A 23183-nucleotide genomic window follows, 5' to 3' on the forward strand; every position below is an offset into this window, starting at 1 on the left:
CTGTTTTATTTTTGCGAGGAAATTAGGACTGGGTTTTTCAGCTTGCATGTAGTAAAGCCAAATCTTAAGTTGAACCGATACTTTTTTTTGTAACTTAACATGCGTGATGTGACAAGGAAGGTGGCATGGTTTGCTGTAAGGAAGAACTGAGACATTGTTTCATTCACATAATTAACTTTGATAAGAAGATAGCGTCACGTTTGGTCTGAAAATGATGAAGAACGCATTCAAGACAGATTTTCTACGTATAAATTGGGATCAGTGTGGTAAGGTTGGTTAACATTTTGAGAACGCAAGTAAGAGAAAACAGCTCAACCTCCTACTGAACATTGATTCTGATCATATAAACTTCCACAGAAAAGCTACTCTCACTGCTTTAACTTCGAGAAAGAGGTTAAACTAATGTTTTAACTTCTATAGAAAGGCTACTCCTGCTTCCCTAACTTCTAGAAAGAGGTTAAACCTATCGCTTTAACTACTATAGAAAGGCTGCTTTTACTGCCATAAATTCTGTATAGGTTAAATCTAGTACCCTAACTTATATATATATATATTTAATATCTATATATACATATAAATTTAATATTGAGTAACATTAAAAACATGGATTTCACTTATAGGTATGAAATATTTTAGTTACCAGAGATAATTATTCTAAACTTTATAATGTTTCTCAAAAGTTCGTATGATTACATTTTTTTGGAAGTTCACTGACGTATTGGCTAATTAAGTGTTAATTATAAATATCGGATGGGCAAATGTAATTTGTAACTATCAGATGGTTATATATTACTTATAACTAGGGTATAACTTGTCAAAAATGATGGAACAAGAACAACCACCCCTACTTGATGGTATACCCTAATCTCACGTCTCTTATCTTACTCAAAGAAATGAATACTTCAAAATCAAGTATGACCAACAAAGAAGCAGAAAAATGCAGTCAGGGCAGCAAAATATTTCTATAGGGTGTTCGGAAAGTCACTGTGCACTTATGTATTTATTAACAGACAAAACTTCACAGTGCCTTTCCGAACATCCTGCATGTTTCTTTTCACCCAAACGAAATTAATATCATTTATGAAATGAATATGCGGTGTATTCATAGAATAGTTGTTGGTAAAAACCATTAGATTAACAACTACTAGTCCCGGCATGACCAGGTGGTTAGGGCGCTCGACTCGCAGTCTGAGGGGGGCGAGGTTCGAATCCCCGTCACACATGCTCGACCTTTCAGCAGTGGGGGCATTATAATATTACGAACAATTCTACTATTCGCTATTAAATGATATTGATATTTGTTGGTGATGATTGGTTGCCTTCCCTCTAATCTTACACTGCTAAATTTGGGACGGTTAGAGCAGATAGCCCTGCAAACTTACAAACAATATTAATCCTTATATCTGGCCTGGAACTAAATAATTTATCGTCGATTCACAATGAGCAAATAAATTTTGAGCTGATATCGGTAGAGTTCACTTAACGGGTGGCTAGCTGGGTTTTCACTGAGCGCATATGAATTTTTCACCGCTGAAGTTATCTAATACTTTCGTAGAAACACTAATGACGAATAGTAATCTGCTGAAATAAAATAGTTTGTAATTTTCGGAATATATAAACATGCCTGGTCAAGTATCTCTAGTTTTACGAATAATAAGAATTAATCACAGTTATAGCTTTCGAGGTATATAGTATACCAACTGCAGAAAACCAACAGTATGTACTCTATCTCCGTGTGTTGCAATGGTTACATTTTATAATTGTTAGGCGAAGTTCTCGAAATTTCAGATGGTAAAAATACTAACAGTCATTAGTATTTACAAACACGCATTGTATATTGTTGATTCTTACATTGGAGAATCTTCTACAGCCTTATTGAATAGGCGGGATTTTCGCAATACACATTTAAGAATATAAGTTACATGTATTTCTAAATATATATCTAACTATATATATATATATATATATATACATTGATAACAATACATTAAATGTAAAACATTATAAAATAATTATACAACTTCCTCAATCATGTCAGTATATAACACGATCAATATAAATAACCTTATGATCATAAAATAACACAGCACGTGAAAGTGCATCAGTACAAATACTGTCTTTTGGTAAAAAAACAAATATAATTAGTAACCACACGATTAAGAGGTTCTTCAAAAGATGGGATGAGTTTTAAAAGACCAACAGCAAGTTTCTGGTTAGGTGTTTCCGACCACTTGACATGTATGACATGTTTCACCAAAGTGAGAAACATCTTGCTTAATTGTTGGTCAAACTAAATGTCTCATAATTTTGTGACATGTCTTGTTAACATCTAAATGCCCTCCTATGGGAAGTTCGTGAGCAACTTTTAATATTCCAAAATGATATGATTTTTGGAAAAACGATTTGGTAAACTACAACCCAGACCTCTGAACCTGGGGCATCTGATGGTCTCCATTTCCTCAAAAGTACACCATTTTTCAAAAAATAACCATTTGGAACTTTCTCCAGATTATCTTTTGGAAGTGAATATATAAATAATGATAAGATTTACAAATCCTTTTCTTGCTCAGTTCACTTCTAGAAAACGGAACTTCACCAATGAACCAGATCCCTCACATCCACCATTGTCACTTAGCAATGAAATGTCAGTTGGACAATTATTCACAAGATCCCTGTCGGATCCAAAAAATATCTGAGATAAATCTATGACATCGTCTTCTGAATATGTGTCTATCATTTGTTTTTGGCTTAATTTCAATTTGTCAACAAAAAAAGTTTCATCACATCTTGGTAGAATTTAAAATAAGTAAATATAGTTGTAACCTCACAAAGGGCATATTTCAAAAATGGTATGTGGTTTTAAGTGTAAAAAATAAAAATCATGGTTTAAAAAAATCTTTCTCCTGAACGAATCTTTCTACTTTTTGATGACGAGAAACCCACTTGAAATAAAAATGTATTTCAGAACAGCTGGTATGGGTATTAACACTTTTACTGATAAGCAGAGAAATGCTTATCAATAAAAGTGTTAATACCCATACCAGACGTTCTGAGATACATGTCTAGAATCAGTTTTTGTGTGAAGTAATTATATCAATTTCTTACTTTACAGCTATGATAAGGACCAGAAAATGATGTGCTGCTGTTTGAAAAATCTTTTTATTCCTGATAAGTTAGGACATAAAACTATTTAAATTTTTATGTATGTAAGTTTAACGGTATATGTATATTATAAGGACAAATTTTAAAAGTGAGTTAATTTTATGTGCTTCACTGTCATTACCGAAAGTGAAACCCACGATTTTAAGTTGAGTTAGAGTGGAAACAGTAACGGTTTATACAAAGATAAGGGGACAAGCTGGAAAGATAGAAGGTTATCCAGTGGTAAGATATGATGCAAGTTTTCTTTAGGCCCAACACTTACTTTACAACTCATGCTATTGGCGAAGTTTTATCTTAAGTTCTTTCAATCATAATATTAACCGCTGTTATTTATGTTTTTAGATTGGAGATATTACACAAAATATTTCGTTTGTTTTTGTAGGAGTTTAGTCACAAACATATTTTGCATTTTAACAGTTTTAGGGTTTTACGTCAAAGATATCCAATCTTTCAAAGCTCTGAAGATTTTTTGATGTGGTAAATTGTCCAGATGTTGCTTTTAGGTTTAACGGAAAAGTTATGTTTACTTCATATAACGTGGGAGGCTTATAACATTGAAAGCGTCATAATAGGAGTATTTTACTTAAGTAAATGTATAAGTAAGGAGTATTAGTGTATCAGACAACGTGAAGATAGGTTTTCCGACTATAACGTAGTAATTCTTTGAGAAGTGTATTTGTCTGTTACGAATTACTATAGGTGTGAAAACAATGGAAATGGCACAGGATTCCTTGTTGAAGCATATTTTTTTATTTAAGATAAACACGTTTTTATTAGTTTGAAATAATCTGCTATAGGTAAAATTTAATATTGCTGGTGAATATTTACTTGAAAAATATTTGTTTGTTTTGAATTTCACGCAAAGCTACACGAGGTTTATATGCACTAGCCATCCCTAATTTAGCAGAGTAAGACTAGAGGTAAGTCATATAGTCGTCATAACCCATCACCAACTCTTGAGCTACTCTTTTACCAACGAATAATGGGATTAACCGTCGCCTTATAACGCCCTCACGGCTGAAAGGCGAGCATGTTTGGTGTGACGCGGATTCGAACCTGCGACACTCATATTACGAATCGAGTGCTCAAACCCACCTATCCATTCCGAGCCCAATAAAAAGTGATAGGCCAGAAAAAAAACAACTCTGGTGTAACTTAGTTTGAATGGAAGAGGGAAAAAAAATCGAGATAACATTTACAATATTGAAAGAAAATATTTAAGAAAATTATGAATGAGTTGTATATCAAAAATAATGTCTAAATCTGTAACAGAATACCTTAACATTTGGTTCTATTCAAAATAATCTAAGAAACTGAAATGACGAATTTAAATGTTTCATCTCTTCCCGCGAAATATAATCTGAGACAATTGTTCTTTCATCAGAAAGAAAGGACTGGCAACAGTTTGGATTAATTCTGAGAAAGAATGGCTGAAATTAGAAGTAGTCTTAGAGATAGAATTTTGCGAATACTTGGTCTTTGCAAGAATAATTAAACTGCTGTGAGGAGAAAAGTTGTTACTATTTTGTGCAGCCGTGACTAAGTTAACTGGAGAGAAGAGCTCAATACCGTACAGTTTTTGTATCATATATTCTAAAAGGAGGACCTGATGTAGCATTTACTGTGTTTCAATAACAAGTATATGGAAGGAGGCTATACATGTTTACGACTGATTGGTTTTCATCCATAATGAGGTTTCATGTAATTGTGTGTACTTGTGTCTCAGTACTGATGAATATATAATTTTGAAACTAACTTTAGTCTGTAATGAACTATGAACCTATATATACACACATTGAATGAACTGAATGAACATGCCTTGAATTAGATTATTGTCTCCCTGTGACTTTCCTTTTCGAATAAAGTTGAATTATGCGAAATGATACCATAACTTTTACTTGTTCTTTGGCGCTACCATTCAAGAATATTCATTTTAAACTATGTTTATTTAGGTTGTGGAAATACTAATTAAATGATAAATAAGTGTATAAGAGATATATTAATGCTAAGTAATTTGGTGATTGCGCTCACCAGTCATTTAAAGAAATATTTCGTTATTTTAGGCAGGTTCACGATCCATTAAATGGGTGATTAAAAGTCTTTTATATGTTTTCCGTATCTGATGAAACTTTACGACTAAAATAAACTCGTAACAGTGTATCATTTGGATTATACCTAATATATGTTTCTGCATGATAGGTTATGGTCACGTTTAACTATGAATTTGAGCAATTTCTTACGCGAGTTTGGAGACAGCTTGTGGTATATAACAAAACAGCAGGTTGATAAAAATTGAAATATACAATATAATTGTCAAACTTAGTTTTATAAAAACATTGAAAAGGTCAGTAAGCAGCACAGTTCGGGTATAAAAGAGACATTCCGCTGAATAAAATATTGAAACTAAAGCTAATAGACGCTTGTGTAGCAGTTTGATATAATCAAAGAACACATATTATATCAACTTTATTTAGACAGTAGTTATAATATATTTCTACGTAAGCAATATTTTGAAACGAAAATTTAAACAAGTTTAAATTCATTAAAAATACTAATAAAATCACAGTATCGACGGTTATTATAATTATAATTCGTAAGTCTTCTCTATATTTTATCTTAAGTATTTCAGTTTATTTTTGCTGTGGGAATATTGAGACAGTTTTAAATATAAGATTAAAAATTTTAATCTTACTTTAACGTGTTTTAACATAAGGAAGTTTCTAAATTACAGCGTATTCATTAATTCAGGTTTAAAAAAATACAAATAACAAAAACAATCATACTGCACGCAAAAACTGCCAGCGCCCTCACTCGAAAAGGTTTGTATCTATAGTGATCATTATAGTTTAGATGTGATCAAAAGCATACTGAAAAAAGTTTTCAAAGAAAATGTCTGAGGTTAAAAATAATTTAAAGAAATCACATGACATTATACGTATTAAAATATTAAATGATTAAAGTATTCATTTAAATTTCAACTTAGGGAAAGAAGTACAACTTTTTATTTTCCAAATACGTCGGGAAAACTCGAAAAAAAAAAGTTCGCTTAAGTGTACGACTATAGAATCACTTCACGCTAAAAGTTGTTTTCTCCAGCGATGCTAGGTTTAGGTACTGTGTATAAAATCTTTAGATTGCTAATAGCTTGTTCCTTGAGATAAGCACGTCATAACGGGTAAGTTATGTCTGTGTTTAGCTGGGTAAATTCAGAGTTCCTTGTACAACAACTGTTCTTATAGACTTGCTGGTGAGTACAACTCTACGTTAGATTGATTTAACGATGTTGTTCTTACATAAATAGGCGATACGACGATAGACACGCATGCGTATCTTTTCTAATGAACAATTTTCCGAAAGTTCTTTTCGAACATATCGTCTTCTATGTCATAAATTATAACCATTAACACTGTACAGGGCTGACGATAGACAAACAAAAATAATTGTTATATACCAACTGATTCAGGTTGAAGTATGCCCAGACGGTTAGAGTGTTAGACTCACAATCTGTGGGTTCCAAGTTTGAAGCCCTCGTTCTATCAAACTTACTCGCTTTCTCAGCTATGGGGGCGTTATAACGTTACGGTTAATCCAACTAGTCGCTGGTAAAAGAGTAGTCCAAGAGTTGGCGGTGGCTGGTGACGACTAGCTGCTTTACCTCTAGTCTTTAATCGCTAAATTATGGACAGCTGTCGCAGATAGCCCTCGTGCAACTTTGGGCAAACTTCGAAACAAATGAAACCAAATGAGGTTGAAGATAGAAAAACTATATTGTCAATAAGTCCATCTAGTGCGAATATAATGTACAGAAAGCTAACAACTTAACAAAAAAACAAGTTATACTGGGGATTTGTTATGTTAACAAAAGTGTTGAAAGCTAGCTTTGGAAACTCTTTATGGGTAGAAACGAATGAATGTTTTAAAAGATGGTATACATTTTATATTGCCATTTATATGATTCTGATTGTTATATTTTGTTTATAAGTGATATTTACGGTGAAAGGGTAAAGGTTGATGACGTAATGAGGAAACAAGCTGATTCAAGATGTATAAGAGTATGTTGATTATACATTCACTGGAAAGGAATCCTAGTCTCATTGTTCCCCATGATCGCTGACATCGTTGGTCTCATGTCAATTTGGAATCCCACCAAGTCTAGCATGCAGAAAACTAAGTTTAGATTTGGCTAGCTATACAATTCAGGCTTTGTTTTACAAAATTATAGCCTGATAGGGAGTAACATTAGCTCCTCTTCTTTGAATAATATTTATTTTAGTACCAGTTACTTACAAGTTAATATATCAAGAGATCTTGTTGCAAGTACGTTAAAATTCATGTGAAGTGCAAGAAGTTACGTACAGATTCTTTAGAATAATTTAATTGCGCAGAGAAAGTTTCATGTAATTCAATTGGGCAGATAAAGTTTCACATAATTTAACTTTCAAGTAAAAAGCACTTGCCCCCCAGTGGCTCAGCGGTACTCCTGCGGACTAACAACGCTAAAATCCGGGTTTCGATACTCGTGGTAGATAGAGCACAGATAGCCCATTGTGTAGGTTTGTGCTTAATTCAACATAACAACAAAAACACTTTGGAAAAAAGATTGGTGTTTTTTTAACAATCATTAGAAGTGACATTACTTATTCTACTAAGCAGGTGGAGACCGGCATGGCCAGGTGGTTAAAACGTTCGACTAGTAATCCGAGGGTTGCCGGTTCGAATCCCGATCACACCAAACATGCTCGCTCTTTCAGCCGTGGGGGCGTTATAATGTGACGGTCACTCCCACTATTCATTGGTAAAAGAGTAGCTCAAGAGTTGGCGGTGGATGGTGATGACTAGCTGCTTTCCCTCTAGTCTTACACTGCTAAATTAAGGACTGCTAGTGCAGATAGCCCTCGAGTAGCTTTGCGCGAAATTAAAAACAAAACTAAACAAACTAAGCAGCCTGCTACAAAGCTATTTAACTTAAAAATAATCGAAAACTAAAAGAAATTACACGATAAAGTTGAAAGGCCATACTTTTTTATCTTTAGCGTCTGGACTTTATTACTCGATTCACTGAGTTGTATGTATGTGAGAGATGTACACTCTGACCCATCTTTCAACTGGCACAACTAGAGCTAAACTACTTTACAGCCATTATTTCTTGTTGTGATAATGAGTGGTGGTTGTGAAATTATCTTTATTTCGCACATTCACATAATTGTGGTCACTTAGCACAGTGCTCAATGGTGACCCTTTTCTTACTTTATTGCTCTGGTAGGTTAATGTTTGATAAACAGTGTAACGCTGAAACGTTTTTTTCAGAAACATACCTAAAGTATTCCTGTAATTACTGGAATCAATCTTTGCGGATAACGCTCCACCAAAGAAAGGGTTTCCATAATCGAATAAAATATATCACTAAGAAATGTACTATTTTTCAGTAAGATCTTTATAAAAGATAACTAAAACCGTATGTGTATGAATTAAATCTCAAATTTCAATAATAGATAGCAGTAGCAAAATTATAAACGGTTGTTAAAATAAATATTTTTGTGACGGTTTTTAATGTATGAAGAACGAAGAACCAGGAAACGATAAACAAATGAGTAGAATAAAGATGTGTAAGTTTTCTCATACGATAATAGAACAAGATAATCAACTCTATGCAGATGTTATAGAGTACAAAAATTCAATAAACATTACGAACTTTAGGATTTTGAGTTCAGTGACAAACATACTGAAGAACTGCTTGTTCATTTATTGAAACATAAATAAAATACTGGCGTTGTCTTTCAGAAAGATCTCTTCCAGTAGGGTCATGGTAATCAACTACAAATAAATAAATAACTTTCTTTTCCGTTTGTTAACAGGTTTATTAGCTCATTTTCTGAAATGTTGGACGTATTTTGTATATAACCATAAAATGACATTATTGTTTTCATCTGCAATGCAAGTTGTTAAAAAACCCAGTTAGACATTTATTAGTTACATGTTTTCTTTTCACAAAAATCAGTTTTAGTAACATCTAACGAAAATATTTCGAATTAATTGAACGAACACAATACTACAGAGTTATATTTCGAATTAATTGAACGAACACAATACTACAGAGTTATATTTCGAATTAAATGAACGAACACAATACTACAGAGTTTTAAACTAATAAGGATTGTTGTCCTTATTACCAGTTGTTCTATTTCACGAACGAATATTTTCCATATTGGCACGTATTGATCTTGAGGTATATATAAACCAAAACTAAGTTTTATTTGAATAAAACATAAATACGTATAAAACCAATTAATCAAAATCTCAGTAGATAACATTGCTTTTATTTTTCATTGGTCCTTACGGTATCAATTTAGTTATCTGGTAATGGTCAGAGAGATAATTGTATGGTTTGTTTGTTTTCGAAGTCACGGAAGGCAACACGAGAGCTATCTGTACTAGCCATCTCTAATTTAACAGATGAAACTCGACATTCGTTTGTTTTGAATTTCGCGCAAAACTACTCGAGGGCTATCTACGCTAGTCGTCTCTAATTTAGCAGTGTGAGACTAGGGGGAATGCAACTAGTCATCACCACCTACCGCCAACTCTTGTGCTACTCTTTTACCAACGAATAGTAGGATTGACCGTCACATTATATCGCCCTCACAGCTGAAAGGGCGAGCATGTTTGGCGTGACGAGGATTCGAATCCGCGACCTGCGGCCTACGAGTCGAGTACCTCAACAACCCAGTCATGCCAACCCGAAAAACACTTGTCTCGTATGATATACATTTTTAATAAAACTGAAAGGCTCTATTGGGCAATTATTATTTATTAAATGTTTGTGTCATCAGTGTAATTTTCATTATTTTAAGACGTTGAAATCGATACACTTGTAATTAGGCTTAACAGTAAACACTTTTACATATTATATGGTATATTTGCATTGCACTTAATTTAGAATATATGTTCCTAAGCTGTTTGCTTTACTATTTTTACGAGTGAAAAATAGTTCGGTGGCATATTAATAGTTACAACTGTCACTTGTTATTCATTTACATGTAGAATGACAGAAGGAGGGGTAATTTAGAATAAGCGTGTTTCTTCTTCTTGCTCTTTTTTGGTTTTTCACAAGTTAATATACAAAGAAGAAGGGTTTTATAACAGCTTCCTATGTATTTATATCCTATTACATATATTTTATCATAGTTAGGAGGGGGGATAATGTAAAAGAAGCGCATTCATTTTTCGTCCTCTTTTTGTTTTAGTTTTCACAAGCTGATATACAGAGAATTACAGTTTTACCATAGCGTCTTGTGTATTTTTATTTTGTTTGTTATTTTAAATTTCCCGCAAAGCTATACGAGGGCTATCTGCGCTAGCCATCCCTAATTAAGCAGTGTAAGACTAGAGGGAAGGCAGCTAGTCATCACCACTCACCCCCAATTCTCGGGCTACTCTTTTACTAACAAATAGTGGGAATGACCGTCACATTATAACGCTCCCCGCGGCTGAAAGGGCGAACATGTTTGGTGTAACGGGGATTCGAACCCGCGACCATCGGTTTACGATCGATTGCCTTAAACACCTGACCATGTCGGGCCTCTCTATTTTTGTTCTAATAATTTACATTTTCCTAATGAAAAGAGAACTTCCACAACCAACGAAATGTATGTTCTATCATGTTAGACTGTGAGGTAATTCAATGTTAGAAATTCTCGTCTTATATCTTAAATTTGATTTTACTGAAAACACACTTTTTTTTTTTTTTCAAATTCATTATTACGCTATCTGCACGTATATTAATACGATAACAAACACAGTTTTCTGAATGCTGTCCTAACTAATTAGATTCCCTCCAATGGCAAATTGGTATGTCTGCGGACTTACAACTCTAGAATCTGGGTTTCGATACACGTGATTGGCGGAGCACTGATAGCCCTTTCTATAGTTTTAACTTGTTTCTTAACTTCAAACAACAACCAGTTAGTAGCGGTTTTATTGAAATTACTATCCAGTTCTTAGTTTAAGGAATTTTAAATATATCAAAGTGATTTCTTCCATGTCATTTGCATAATTTGCTGCATTTTTTCCTAAAAATGACGTTATCTATATAGCCGAAAAGAGATTAATTATGACGTTATTTCTTCAGTAATAATAATTAACTATTTCAGATTTAGGGAGTAAAGAAATACGTTAGAAAAGGTTGGTAAAAGTTGAAGTTAAAATCGATAACAGATTTGACAGCTTTTTGCTGTTCCAACATCTGTATTATATAGTCCATTGAATTAACCGCTTTCTTTGTTCAAACTAGGACAAACATTTTAAGCCATGATACTGCTGTATCCAGTTCAATACTTCAACTGGTTTATTATATTTGAAAAGGTTTAGAGAAATCTCCTGGAAACAAAAATATAAAAAAAAAAAAAGACCGACAAAAGCTGTAAATTTCTAGAGCAGAAATATATAAAGAATGTATTACGTAACGACAAAGAACAGATGAACAAGTAGAAGATACAACGTTAAGATTTCAGTGAATAGTTAATGAAGATTTAAAGATTGAGAAATACCAGTAAAGCTTAGGAAAAATATTAAGTAGAACGATGAATACGAAAGGTTTAATTATCATTGTTAGTCGAGTTGCAGACAACATGGAACTTCCAAAGAAGACACACAATGGATTATAACAAAGAAAATGGTGCACTTTCTTCACCAAGGTGCACCATCACATTCTGTAGATATAAGTACGTAGCTAAAACTGTTTACTTAACGTATGAACACCTAGATACTCTTACATTCAGTGAATAGCTATGAACACTCGTAGGCTGTCAGTAGTTTGTTAGATTTAACAAGGAAAGAAATCGAATCTCCTGTCCGATCGTATACCTGTGTTACATGTTGAAATAATGACTGGTTTACATGACTGAAATAAAACTATGAATAGTGTCTGGTGTCCTAAAAATCCCAAGCGAACAAATCGTTAAAGTGCATATAAATACATATGTCTGCGTTTCTTCAGTTCAGACTGTTTTGGTTTTGGTAGTAGTAAGTGAATTAAAAATTTTATTCACGTGAAAGTCTTCCTGAATTTCAGCTAGGATTTGTGACGTCACTTTGTAAATTATTGTAATAGGAAATTCTAGCTCCGATCGATAGCTTTCTGGCAAACAAACGCTAATTTCACACCATAGCACCTACAGTATATTATTGGTTACGGACACGAGAATAGAAATAATTTACTATTAACAACAAAACGATAACTGAAAGATACAAATTCATTGATAAGGTAACTATGATTACTTTCAGTTAACATCAGGCTGAGGATACAGAGATTGTTATAATATACGACTTTGTCAATGTTACTTTGTTTACTTTCTAACAACACCAAAATTGGACACAATAATTATTAATAGATAAAAGTTTGTTAAGGTTACTTTGTATTCTTTCTAACAATACCGAAAGTAGACACAAAAATTAATTATAGATACAACTTTGTTCGGGTTTGGTTGAGGTTAAGCACAAAGCTACACAATGGGTTTTCTGTGCTATTTGTTGCGCTACTGCGGAGCAACATAACTTTCTCAAGTTTAGTTGTCGATAAGACCAAGACTGGACACAATTATCATTTACAGATTCAGATTCGTCAAGCTGCATGTTTTACTATCACATTGTAGAGAAAATGTTTCAAAGAAATGCCATGATAAATTATTTAATGAGTTTCAGTGTTTATTACAAAATTTCAGCAAAGTTACAGGTAAAATAAAAAAAACAATAAACTCTGAAATTAGTCATACATCCTTCAAAATTATAAGAAATATTAGCTAAGCAATCATAGTTTTAAAATTGTGTTATACATTGATTTTGCTCTTCAAGTTTACAGTCTTATTGTTCAATCGCTAACTATCTCCAAGGAACAAGAGTGAAAAATATTTCATTAATTCAAAGAGTGTCACTTAGTATTTAGTCAATTTAAAGTTTGGTTAGTCGTGAAAATACGAGTCTCTCTACCATCTTCTAATTAGGCAGTTTCTGTGTTTAACGGGCTTACGCCACAGTTGTCTAACCGCAAATCGAAATATAGACGTGTGTTATTCAATCAACATCGTACGGTTGAACTGTTACAAGCTTCTACCTTTTATTCACTGGAAGATAATTCATGGTAACAAAATAATTGAATTACATTAACATAATTTAAGAAACTATATAATTCGAGTAAGAAAATGTGTTTGCATCATCAAAAGTAAGGGAAGGCTTTAAGGAACAAACATTTGTTTTGAAACAAAATGCTGTATTTAACATGTTATCGCTGTTAACGAAATGAAAGTTTTCACCTAATAAAGTAAAACGTTGTTGAAATGAAACAAACGGATTTCCCCAACTTGCCATCAACATGTACGTAGCCCTTGGTCTTTTATAGTGTTTTATTTTTCTATTCATTTCAGTGACAGCTGTATAAGGCAGTTTATATTTTGATAGACTTGTTACATCTCGCAGAGCCATATGACATATTTTTCCTTAATGATCCCACTTGAGTGATATCAGGAGACAAGCTGGCCAAAAGTCAGTATTAGGTAACGCATGAGCGCGGTCTTAAAAGGAACATCAATGGCTTAGTGTGGAAAGAGATGAGGGATAAACATACATCAATGTGATCACGTGATCTAGCAATAGCAGTGTCATTCCTGGAAGGCCTCATGACCTATAGAATTTGATCTGCTATTCCTGCTCTACATGTTATTGGTATTTTATGCTTACAAAGTTTCAAATATGAAGAATAAAGAATTCTGTGTTCACTAGTGTAATAAGTAATTGCACATGCGCATGAAGTAACATTCCGTTTTCAAATACAAACATTTAAACAGAAAGCAACACATATATGTATATACAAACACGCAAAGATACAGATAAATATACAAACATACCACATATATGGGAATGGGTAGGTGTATGCATAACATAAACTTGTTATTTGATGAAGTATAAAATATACTTTTTTTCGTATAACTCGTTTTGTCTCAGTCTAAAATGTGCAAATATGTCGGCTGTACTTTTAATATTAAACGAAAAGCGTTGAATTTGTAAAAGCGCAAAATCATGTACAAGCAAATATTTAAATTACTGTTGAAGATATCTTATTATTGGTTAATTAAGAAAGTATTAAAAACAGTGTTAAATTGTTATCATGAATGCTTTAATAGTAGTTTTTGTATATTTCTGTCTAGTCAAAAAAGACATTCCGTTGGTATTTTTAATCTGATAATCTAATTGTTTGTTCGTAATATTATATTCCAGATATAAAATAAATTTATAGGAAAATATATTATTCGACTATTTTTTCTAGCACGTATTAGTTTGTTTTTATAATACGAAAATCTAGTAAGAGCCACCTTTTTGTTTGATTTGGTACTATTAAGCCACGTGAGAGGAAATGTTCCGAACAATCCAGGCTGATCATACCTTATCGATATTATTATCAGAGAGTTCAGAAAATCTCACATTTTACGTTATTTTGCTACATAGATGTAACTAATTTTTGTTTATGATAAGTGGTGTAAACTGGATTCTGCTTTTGTCCTTAGGTCATAGTTATCATGTACAGAATTCAGTTGTTTACAGCACTTTTAAGAACTCCAATTCCAATACCGTATGGAAGTCCCCAATGGCACAGCGGAATGTTTGCGAATTTACTACGCTAGAAGCGAGTTAGATACTCGTGGTGGGCAGAACACAGATAACTCGTTCTTTAGCTTTGTGTTTAATTACAAACAAACAAGGTCCCCAGTGGCTCAGCGGTATGTCTGCAAACTTACAACGCTAAAAACCGGGTTTCGATACCTGTGGTGGGAAGAGCACAGATAGCCCATTGTGTATCTTTGTGCTTAATTCAAAACAACAAGAAACAGCTAGACCTAGGCAGTATTAAGAGTGTTTTATTATGGAAGAAACCGGTTATAGACATCACAAAGATAACTCATTGTGTAGTTTTGTGCTTAACTACAAAACAAGTAATTCTAATAAGATTATTTATTGATTTTGTTATATATCACGAGGTACTGTATAAAGTGGAGAGAAAGCATTAGTCTTCAAATACTTCTTAATTTAATGGCTGTTTTAAGTGTCATTGTAACTTGTCGTATTTCCTAAGCAAATTTTTTAAGCTTCGAAAATATAGGCTAAATTTATTTGTGTTTGACTCATTATTTATTTACTTTCATTTTGATTTGAAATTCTTAAGTCTTACAGAGTAAAACGTACGTATTGTCAGTTTTCATACATCGAGAAATAACATTTTCTTCAAATAATCGTACAGAATAGTACTGAAAATATACTGGTCATCATTGGACATCGAAAGGTTTTATTCAAGCTTCCAAGATAACACTGTCACATTTCTTTATTATTGTGTTTTTAAATCGGCATGACAGCGCTTAAAGAAATTGTTGAATTTACCTATATAGAAACGATAATACGCAAAATGTATTTTACTAAGAGTACCAGTATCAATATAGAAGCTATCTCACCTAAAAGGAAGATCATATTTATGTAACTATGTTTATTTTGAATTTCGCGCAAAGCTACAGGAGGGCTATCTGCGCTAGCCGTTTCTAATTTTGCAGTGTAAGACTAGGGGGAAGACAGCTAGTCATAACCACCCACCACCAACTCTAGGGTACTTTTTACCAACGAATAAAGGAATTGACCGTCACGTTATAACGCCCCCACGGCTGAAAGGACGAGCATGTTTGGTGCGACGGGGACTCGAATCCGTGATACTCAGATTACGAGTCGGGTGCCTTAACCACTTGGCTATGCCGGGCCCATATGACTGTGTTCTCATGTGGTCGAGTTAAACTATGAAGTTATTTATATCATGTACAAAATTGACTTCTGTAGGGGCAAGTATGTCATTAAGAAGAAGACATGATATGGGAATGTGTTATACCGAGCTAAAAGGTGACTTGTTTGTGAAAAATGTCAAGGAAAAACAGTGTACTTGTGTCAAGTTAAGAGTGCTGTAAGAAAAGAGGGTGTATTTGAGGTTACCAGTGTTAAACGTATTTAGTAGAGAGGACGACGAAAGGCGAGAGACTTTCTAAATGTCGTCCTCTACATTTGTGTCTCCACAACAAGCAGTTGCCGTCCGTTCTACAAAGTTTCATCATGAATACACTGCCTAAACAATCTATCAAAGAATACTTATTTAGGTTTACCAATGCCAAGCAAAAGGTAGTCTACGATAAGCAGAGGAATTAGTTAGAACTGCAATTTTATCTAAGTTTATCTATGCCAAGCGTAAGGTAGTCTACGATAAGCAGAGGAATTAGTTAGAACTGCAATTTTATCTAAGTTTATCTATGCCAAGCGTAAGGTAGTCTACGATGAGCAGAAGAATCAATTGGAACTGCAACGAATTTAAGCTTAGCGGTGTAAAACATATGGTAGCCTACGTTAAGCAGAAGAAGTAATTGAAACTGCAACCTTATCTAGGCTTACCGGTGTAAAACATATGGTAGCCTACGATAAGCAGAAGAAGTAATTGGAACTGCAACCTTATCTAGGCTTACCAGTGTAAAACATATGGTAGCCTACGATAAGCAGAAGAATCAATTGGAACTGCAACCTTATCTAGGCTTACCGGTGTAAAACATATGGTAGTCTACGATAAGCAGAAGAAGTAATTGGAACTGCAACCTTATCTAGGCTTACCGGTGTAAAACATATGGTAGCCTACGATAAGCAGAAGAATCAATTGGAACTGCAACCTTATCTAGGCTTACCGGTGTAAAACATACGGTAGCCTACGATAAGCAGAAGTAATAGGAACTGCAACCTTATCTAGGCTTACCCGTCTCAAGTGTAAAGTAGTCTAAGAAAAGTAGGAGGTTTAGTCTTAAACCTTATCTGGACTTATCAGAAGTACAAAAAATAGGTTTATTTATATAAGATAGGACGGTCAGGTAGAATCGCAGCTTCATGTAGAATCAGCGAGTTAAACGTATTTATCTTGTAGAAACAGGATAAAGCAAAAACGTTATTGAAAAGTGGGATTTTGGAATAGATTTCTGACCATATATGGTAAAAGCAGGATGACCATATATGGTAAAAGCAGGATGAAGAGGCATAATAATAAGAAACTACCTGGAGGATAAAAGCAAGTCTTCAGCTGAGAGTAGGACAGCCAAGCTGTAGGAGGACCTGTTTTAAGTACTCTGACAAATAGTGTCAGAGATTGAATATTAAATTAATCTTGTCTGCGGGTGTTTGATAACTTAAAAGAAACAATATTTCTTTAGAGTGACTATTTCTGGTTTATTCGGAATTCTATTCCACAAAAATGTATATTTACTTATCTCTTAGCCTACAATTTCTGGGTTTCTGTTTACTGAGCCTGTTATATTCTTTGTTTGTTGGTTGTTTTTTTTTTACTTTGCATAATATATGCTGTTTTCGTTAAATTTATAAAAGTAGGCTTGTCTTTCTTAATTTTAATCTAATACGAAATAAATTAGGCTTTGTGGTTCGCATCCCGTTGGCAACACGAAATAGAAAGAAAACAAAAATCATCACACTCAGTACTTTGGGCCTATGAATGTGTTATAAGAATAACGGTGAAATTCCTTTATTGAACCTGACAAGGACCAGCATGGCCAGGTGGTTAAGGCACTCGACTCGTAATCCGAGGGTCGCGGGTTCGAATCCCCGTCACACCAAACATGCTCGCCTCTTTTAGCCGTGGAGGCATTGTAATGTAACAGTCAATCCCACTATTCGTTGGTAAAATAGTAGTCCAAGAGTTGGCTGTGAGGTGTAATGACAAGCTCTCATCCCTCTAGTCTTTCACTGCTAAATTAGGGACGGCTAGCGCAGATAGCCCACGTGTAGCTTTGCGCAAAATTCAAAAACAAATAAATCAACCTTTTTATTTCAGAACGGCTGATGCGGATATTTACATTTTTATTGATAAGCAAAGAACAACTAGTCGAGTTTTCAAGTGACCATTGCCGGACACATGTCTTTGGGACGAAAGTATAAACGGGTACGAGATTGTAGGGGGCGTTGCAATTGGATGTTAGATTACTAATTAGTATAGGTATAAGGTGTTTCTTTATATTGGTTTAATTTTGGTTTTAATTGCTGTATAAGTAGGGCTTCTTTGATTTTACGTTTCTTTATATCTATTTCCCTATTTAGTATCTGGGGGTTTTCTACGGTTATGTTATGTCTTACAATGTTTTAAAACATGTGAAGGTGTGTTTTTTTGTGTTTATTGAATCTAGTTTCCATTTTTCTTCTTGCTTCTCCAAGTCGTGGCAGTTCTTGCATTATATTTTATAAATTATGTTGGTGTTGTGTTTGTTAGTGCAGTTTTTACATAGTATGGACTTTAGTTTTGTACCTGGTTTTTGAATAAATTTGGTGTTTACTGGAATGTTGTGTTTTGTTATACGTTTTTTTCCAAATGTTGGTTATTTTTTCGCTGATGTCGGGAACATATGGTATGCAGCAGTATAAGGTTTTGTAGTTTGTTGTATCTTGGGGTTTATTGTTGTTTGTTTGTTGTTGGTCTGGTGTGTGTGCGTATAATTTTCCACAGTTTTTTTGAGGAAAATTTGTGGATGTTGATAAAGTGTTGTTTTATTTTGTTGATTTCATTGTTAATTTTATCAGGTGAACATAGTTTTGTGACTGTGTTTATTTGGTTTCTTAATATGTTGAGATTTTATTTTGTTTCATGTGCTGAGTCCCAAGGACTGTATAATCCAGTATGAGAGATTTTGCTGTGGATTTTTGTTTTGAATTGTGTATCAGTTCCAGTGATCTTGAGGTTAAGAAATGCTATTTGGTTAGTTTTTACCTGTTCACAGGTGAACTTAATGTTGGGGTGTATCGAGTTAACGTGATTGAAAAACTAAGTGTGTGTTCTGTAGATGTGAATCCAGCAACTGTATAATCAACATACCTGTACCAGTACAGTGGTGGGTGTAAGGGTGGGTTTCAAGTGGGTTTCTCGTCATCAAGAATGTCTGTACCTTATCACTTCAAAATTAGGGACTGCTAACACAGATCGCCCTCGTGTAGCTTTGTGCGAAATCCCACACAAACGAAACAAATAAACGTAAACTTTTAAAAAGACTTTTGAAGACTTTGGTGCCACTTCATGCTATTAATACCATTTGTTATTTCCCACATTTACATTCCATGCATTCAATCTGATTTTTAACACAAACACACTTGGAAGTGAGGCTACTTTCAAACACTGTTCACTATTTTATTTTTTAACTATGTGATAACGGTAATACCTTTATGATTTTGTTTTTTATCCTGTCCCTATCAAAACGTGTTAGATCTTCGTTATTATAAAAATTGTATGCTTTGTGTTTTGATTAACACTTTTCCTGTTTTTTTTTTATTCTTCAAATCTTAGTTACAGTTTGTGGTATTATCCTGTCTTATTGTTTAAAGTTTGTGGTATTATCATGTCTTATTGTTTACAGTTTGTGGTATTATCATGTCTTATTGTTTACAGTTTGTGGTGTTATCATGTCTTATTGTTTACAGTTTGTGGTATTATCATTTCTTATTGTTTACAGTTTGTTACATGTCTTAATGTAAAAAAAAGAAAGAAAGAACACAAGGGAAAGAATAAAATTACGATTTAAGTTTTAAATATAATATTGAAACTAGACATAGAAGAATATTGAGCCTGCGATAGTTTTATTTTCTTGAAATGTTTATACGTTCCACGGGTAATTCCTCCGCTGAATCTGAAAGTGATATCAATTTTTTCTCCATCATATACAGGTTTTTCAGAAATAATGTCAAATGAAGTTTTACATAAATGAAGCATTTTTATTGAAATCGGGTCACATTTTGCAATGCTTAAAATGTTCACAACCACTCGCTATAGAAAATCTTATCGATCGTCGTTCTACAGGATGTTCGGAAAGTCATTGTGCACTTATATATTTATTAACATACAAAACTGCACAGTGACTTTCCGAACACCCTTTAGAACCCAAACATAATAATAATATTCATTGTGATAAATGAAATAATAGTTTGGTCTAAGTAAGGGTTCTTTTTTATTTCAGATTTGAAAGAAAATCCTAACGCGATATAAAAAAGAATATTATTTTCGAAACATTTGCAGGTGACTTATAGAAAATGCGTTATTGAAACCAAAACAACTTTTATGAAGTTTAAATTCACAGCCTGTGTAATATATTTCCTTCGTTGCAGTGCCCTCTAGCGAGTGATTGTCAACGTAAGCAAGCAGAATGATCTAATTTGTTAATCACGACACATGCAAAGCTGTAGGATGCACGACAGTGGAAATAACATAAAATGGATTTATATCTTAATAATTCTTGAAAAATATAGTGCTCTGAATTTGTTTGTTTTTATCTTTTTTGCATTAAAGATATATTTTATATCAGTGCGACGCCTTTATAAAATCTACACATCATAAGATTGAATGGACTGATTAAAGTGAACACAAGCGTAATCACAATAACGACATAAATCATTGGATAGTGTCTTAATTAAAATATGTATTCTATCTAAATCTTATGAACGTGTCGTTCGAGGTACCAAAAATATTATTACAAAAGAACTGTATTCATCTTTGTTTTAAAACATGTTTCTTACATGTCTTTTTTATACTTGCAACTTAAGTTATTGAACTTAAATAGTTCTTTTGTTATGTTATGTTTTTTTATAAAATTTTGTTTCATATTTAAACACATATGGCATGTCCTATTAAGGCGTGTCTTCGCCCTCCAGCCGTGGGGCGTTATAATGTTACGGTCAATCCCACTGGCAAAGCAATGACTAGCTGCCTTCCCTCTTGTCTTACACTACTAAATTAGGGACGGCTAGCACAGATAGCCCTACGTAAACACATATTGTGTCTTTACGTATGCAAATATATAAAGAACGTTATACGTAGTGATCCGACGTTATCATTTTACACTTTTTCCTCTGAATATTAACATGAACATTTAGTTTTACTAGAGTTTTTCTCGGTAACCCTGAAAGCTTATGAAGACAAAATTTTGAATGCGATATTGTGATAGGCAACAGCACAGATAACCCATTGTGCAACGTTTTTTCTCCTTTGTAAATTTTCTTCACTTTTTGGGCCATTTTTCTTATATGCATGAAAAGTATACAAAAAAATTTGGTACCTAAACATTTTTTTTTCTAACCCGTTAGAATGTTTGGTTTGTTTTGAATTTCGCGCAAAGCTACTCGAGAACTATCTACTAGCTGTCCCTAATTTTGCAGTGTAAGACTAGAAGGAAAGGAGCTAGTTGTCATCACCCACCGCCAATTCATGGGTTACTCTTTTACCAACGAGTAGTGGGATTTACAGTCACATTATAATGCCCCTACGGCTGAAAGGGCAAGCATGTTTGATGTGACAGGGATTCGAACCCGCGACCCTCAGATTGCGATTTAAGTGCTTTAACCACCTGGCCATGCTGGGTCACTCCGTTAGAAGTGTTTGTTGGAATTGCAGTTGCTATCTTTCGCCATAGCTTCACACTGGATTTTCGTAACAGTTTGCATTGAAAAAAAAATCATTACTTTTCATTTAAAAGTATGGAGTATCCATACAGTGACTTCATTTTATTTTTATCATAATTTATTCTTTTGCAAATCTGACATAACACCGAAATGTTTTGAAAACTGCAAAGCTTGGCGTAGCTGAGTCAAATTTTTGAGAATATTTTAAGCTTATCACTATGAAATTTAAAGGCTTTACTAGCACCACTTACATTTCCATAAGTAACGTAAAAGTACTTTCAAGTGCCAATCTAGACTTGAGTTAGAGGGTTCAATCTTTTTTTTAAGGTAATAAACAATACGACATTAACGAATTTCGTCAGGCTATAGAACTCGACGCTGTTTGAATGGTTGGGTATACTCTTAAGGCTGTTTTTTTTGTCTGAGTAGAAGAAAACGACACATCTCTGTAATAAATTAAACGAACGTGCAGTACCTTAGGATGTTTTATACGAAAGCTTACTTATGTTTAGTAATTTGGAAGAATAGTTATAGTGAAATGTACGTTTTTTTCCGTGAGTCTTTCTTTTGATACGTTTTTCTTGAAGATTAATAAAAAGTGTCACTATAATATTTTAGAAAGAAAAGATTTCTCTTTTAGATTTTCAATTCAAACGGATGGATACTGGAGAAATCATTATTGGTCGATTTGAACACTGCATATAATTAGGTGTCCTAGCATTATGATTGTGTCATTAATCAAAGTCTGTAAAAGAGTCACGTACAAGCAGGTAGTTCAATAAACATATGTTGCTTATAAAATTTGGTCATACCAAGGAGATATGAAATCTCAGAATGTATATCGTAATTAGCATCAGAAATACTGGATTGATTTCTTAGAAGCTCGCACACGTCTTCACTTTGTCGGAAAGACGTTTTGATGAGACAGTTAATTGTAGGTTAGTTCATGAATAAAATCGTTTCGGTTACAAAATAAACAAAACTGATGTCAATTGTAAAAACCAATCAACTGGAAAAATTATTCAATTTTTATAGCTCAGTTTTTGATGTCAGAAGTTAAAACTAAAAGGATGACAAATGTTCTGGACATCTAAAAATAAAAAAAATAATAATAATTTGAGTCTTACAATTAGTTTGAATGATAAAACATCTTTAGTAGTTAATCTCCCCAGACTAATTCATCCACTGATTGGCTGATATAGTCACATGTACTGTGATGCAATGGTGGTTACCTTAGACGATAGGAGAAATCCGAGAGATCACGTGAAGTCATAGTTCCACACTGTGATACCAGAGGATGAGCAATTTAAAATACAAACCTCTGTATTTCCCCCATGGAAATCAACAAGTACAAACACTTACAATGCATTTTTTACTTTTTAATTATTGTACGATCTCAGGATTTCTTCGTTTCATGTAAATGTTAGAAAATTCTAAGCAATACATAAGTAGCAACACTACTAAATGTTATGCAGTGTTAACTTTGAAGACAATGAAATGTTTTGTTTAAAAAAACA

At 33.5% G+C, this 23183-nt stretch overlaps 1 protein-coding gene across 7 annotated transcripts in view; it reads left to right on the forward strand.

Moving 5' to 3' along the window:
- LOC143255760 (KH domain-containing, RNA-binding, signal transduction-associated protein 2-like) overlaps window positions 1-23183 on the forward strand; it is a 140775-nt gene that overhangs the window by 70015 nt on the left and 47577 nt on the right. The window contains exon 1 of one of the 7 annotated variants that reach the window (XM_076511939.1): window positions 6253-6409. The exons of 5 other annotated variants lie outside the window; for them this stretch is intronic. The gene's annotated coding sequence lies outside the window, so the exon portion shown is untranslated. Of the gene's footprint in view, window positions 1-6252; window positions 6410-23183 lie in introns of those variants that run through there. One more of the 7 variants, XR_013030818.1, reaches the window with a different exon arrangement.

Source organism: Tachypleus tridentatus, chromosome 7, assembly GCF_004210375.1.
Source record: "Tachypleus tridentatus isolate NWPU-2018 chromosome 7, ASM421037v1, whole genome shotgun sequence".
NCBI classification, from domain to species: domain Eukaryota; kingdom Metazoa; phylum Arthropoda; class Merostomata; order Xiphosura; family Limulidae; genus Tachypleus; species Tachypleus tridentatus.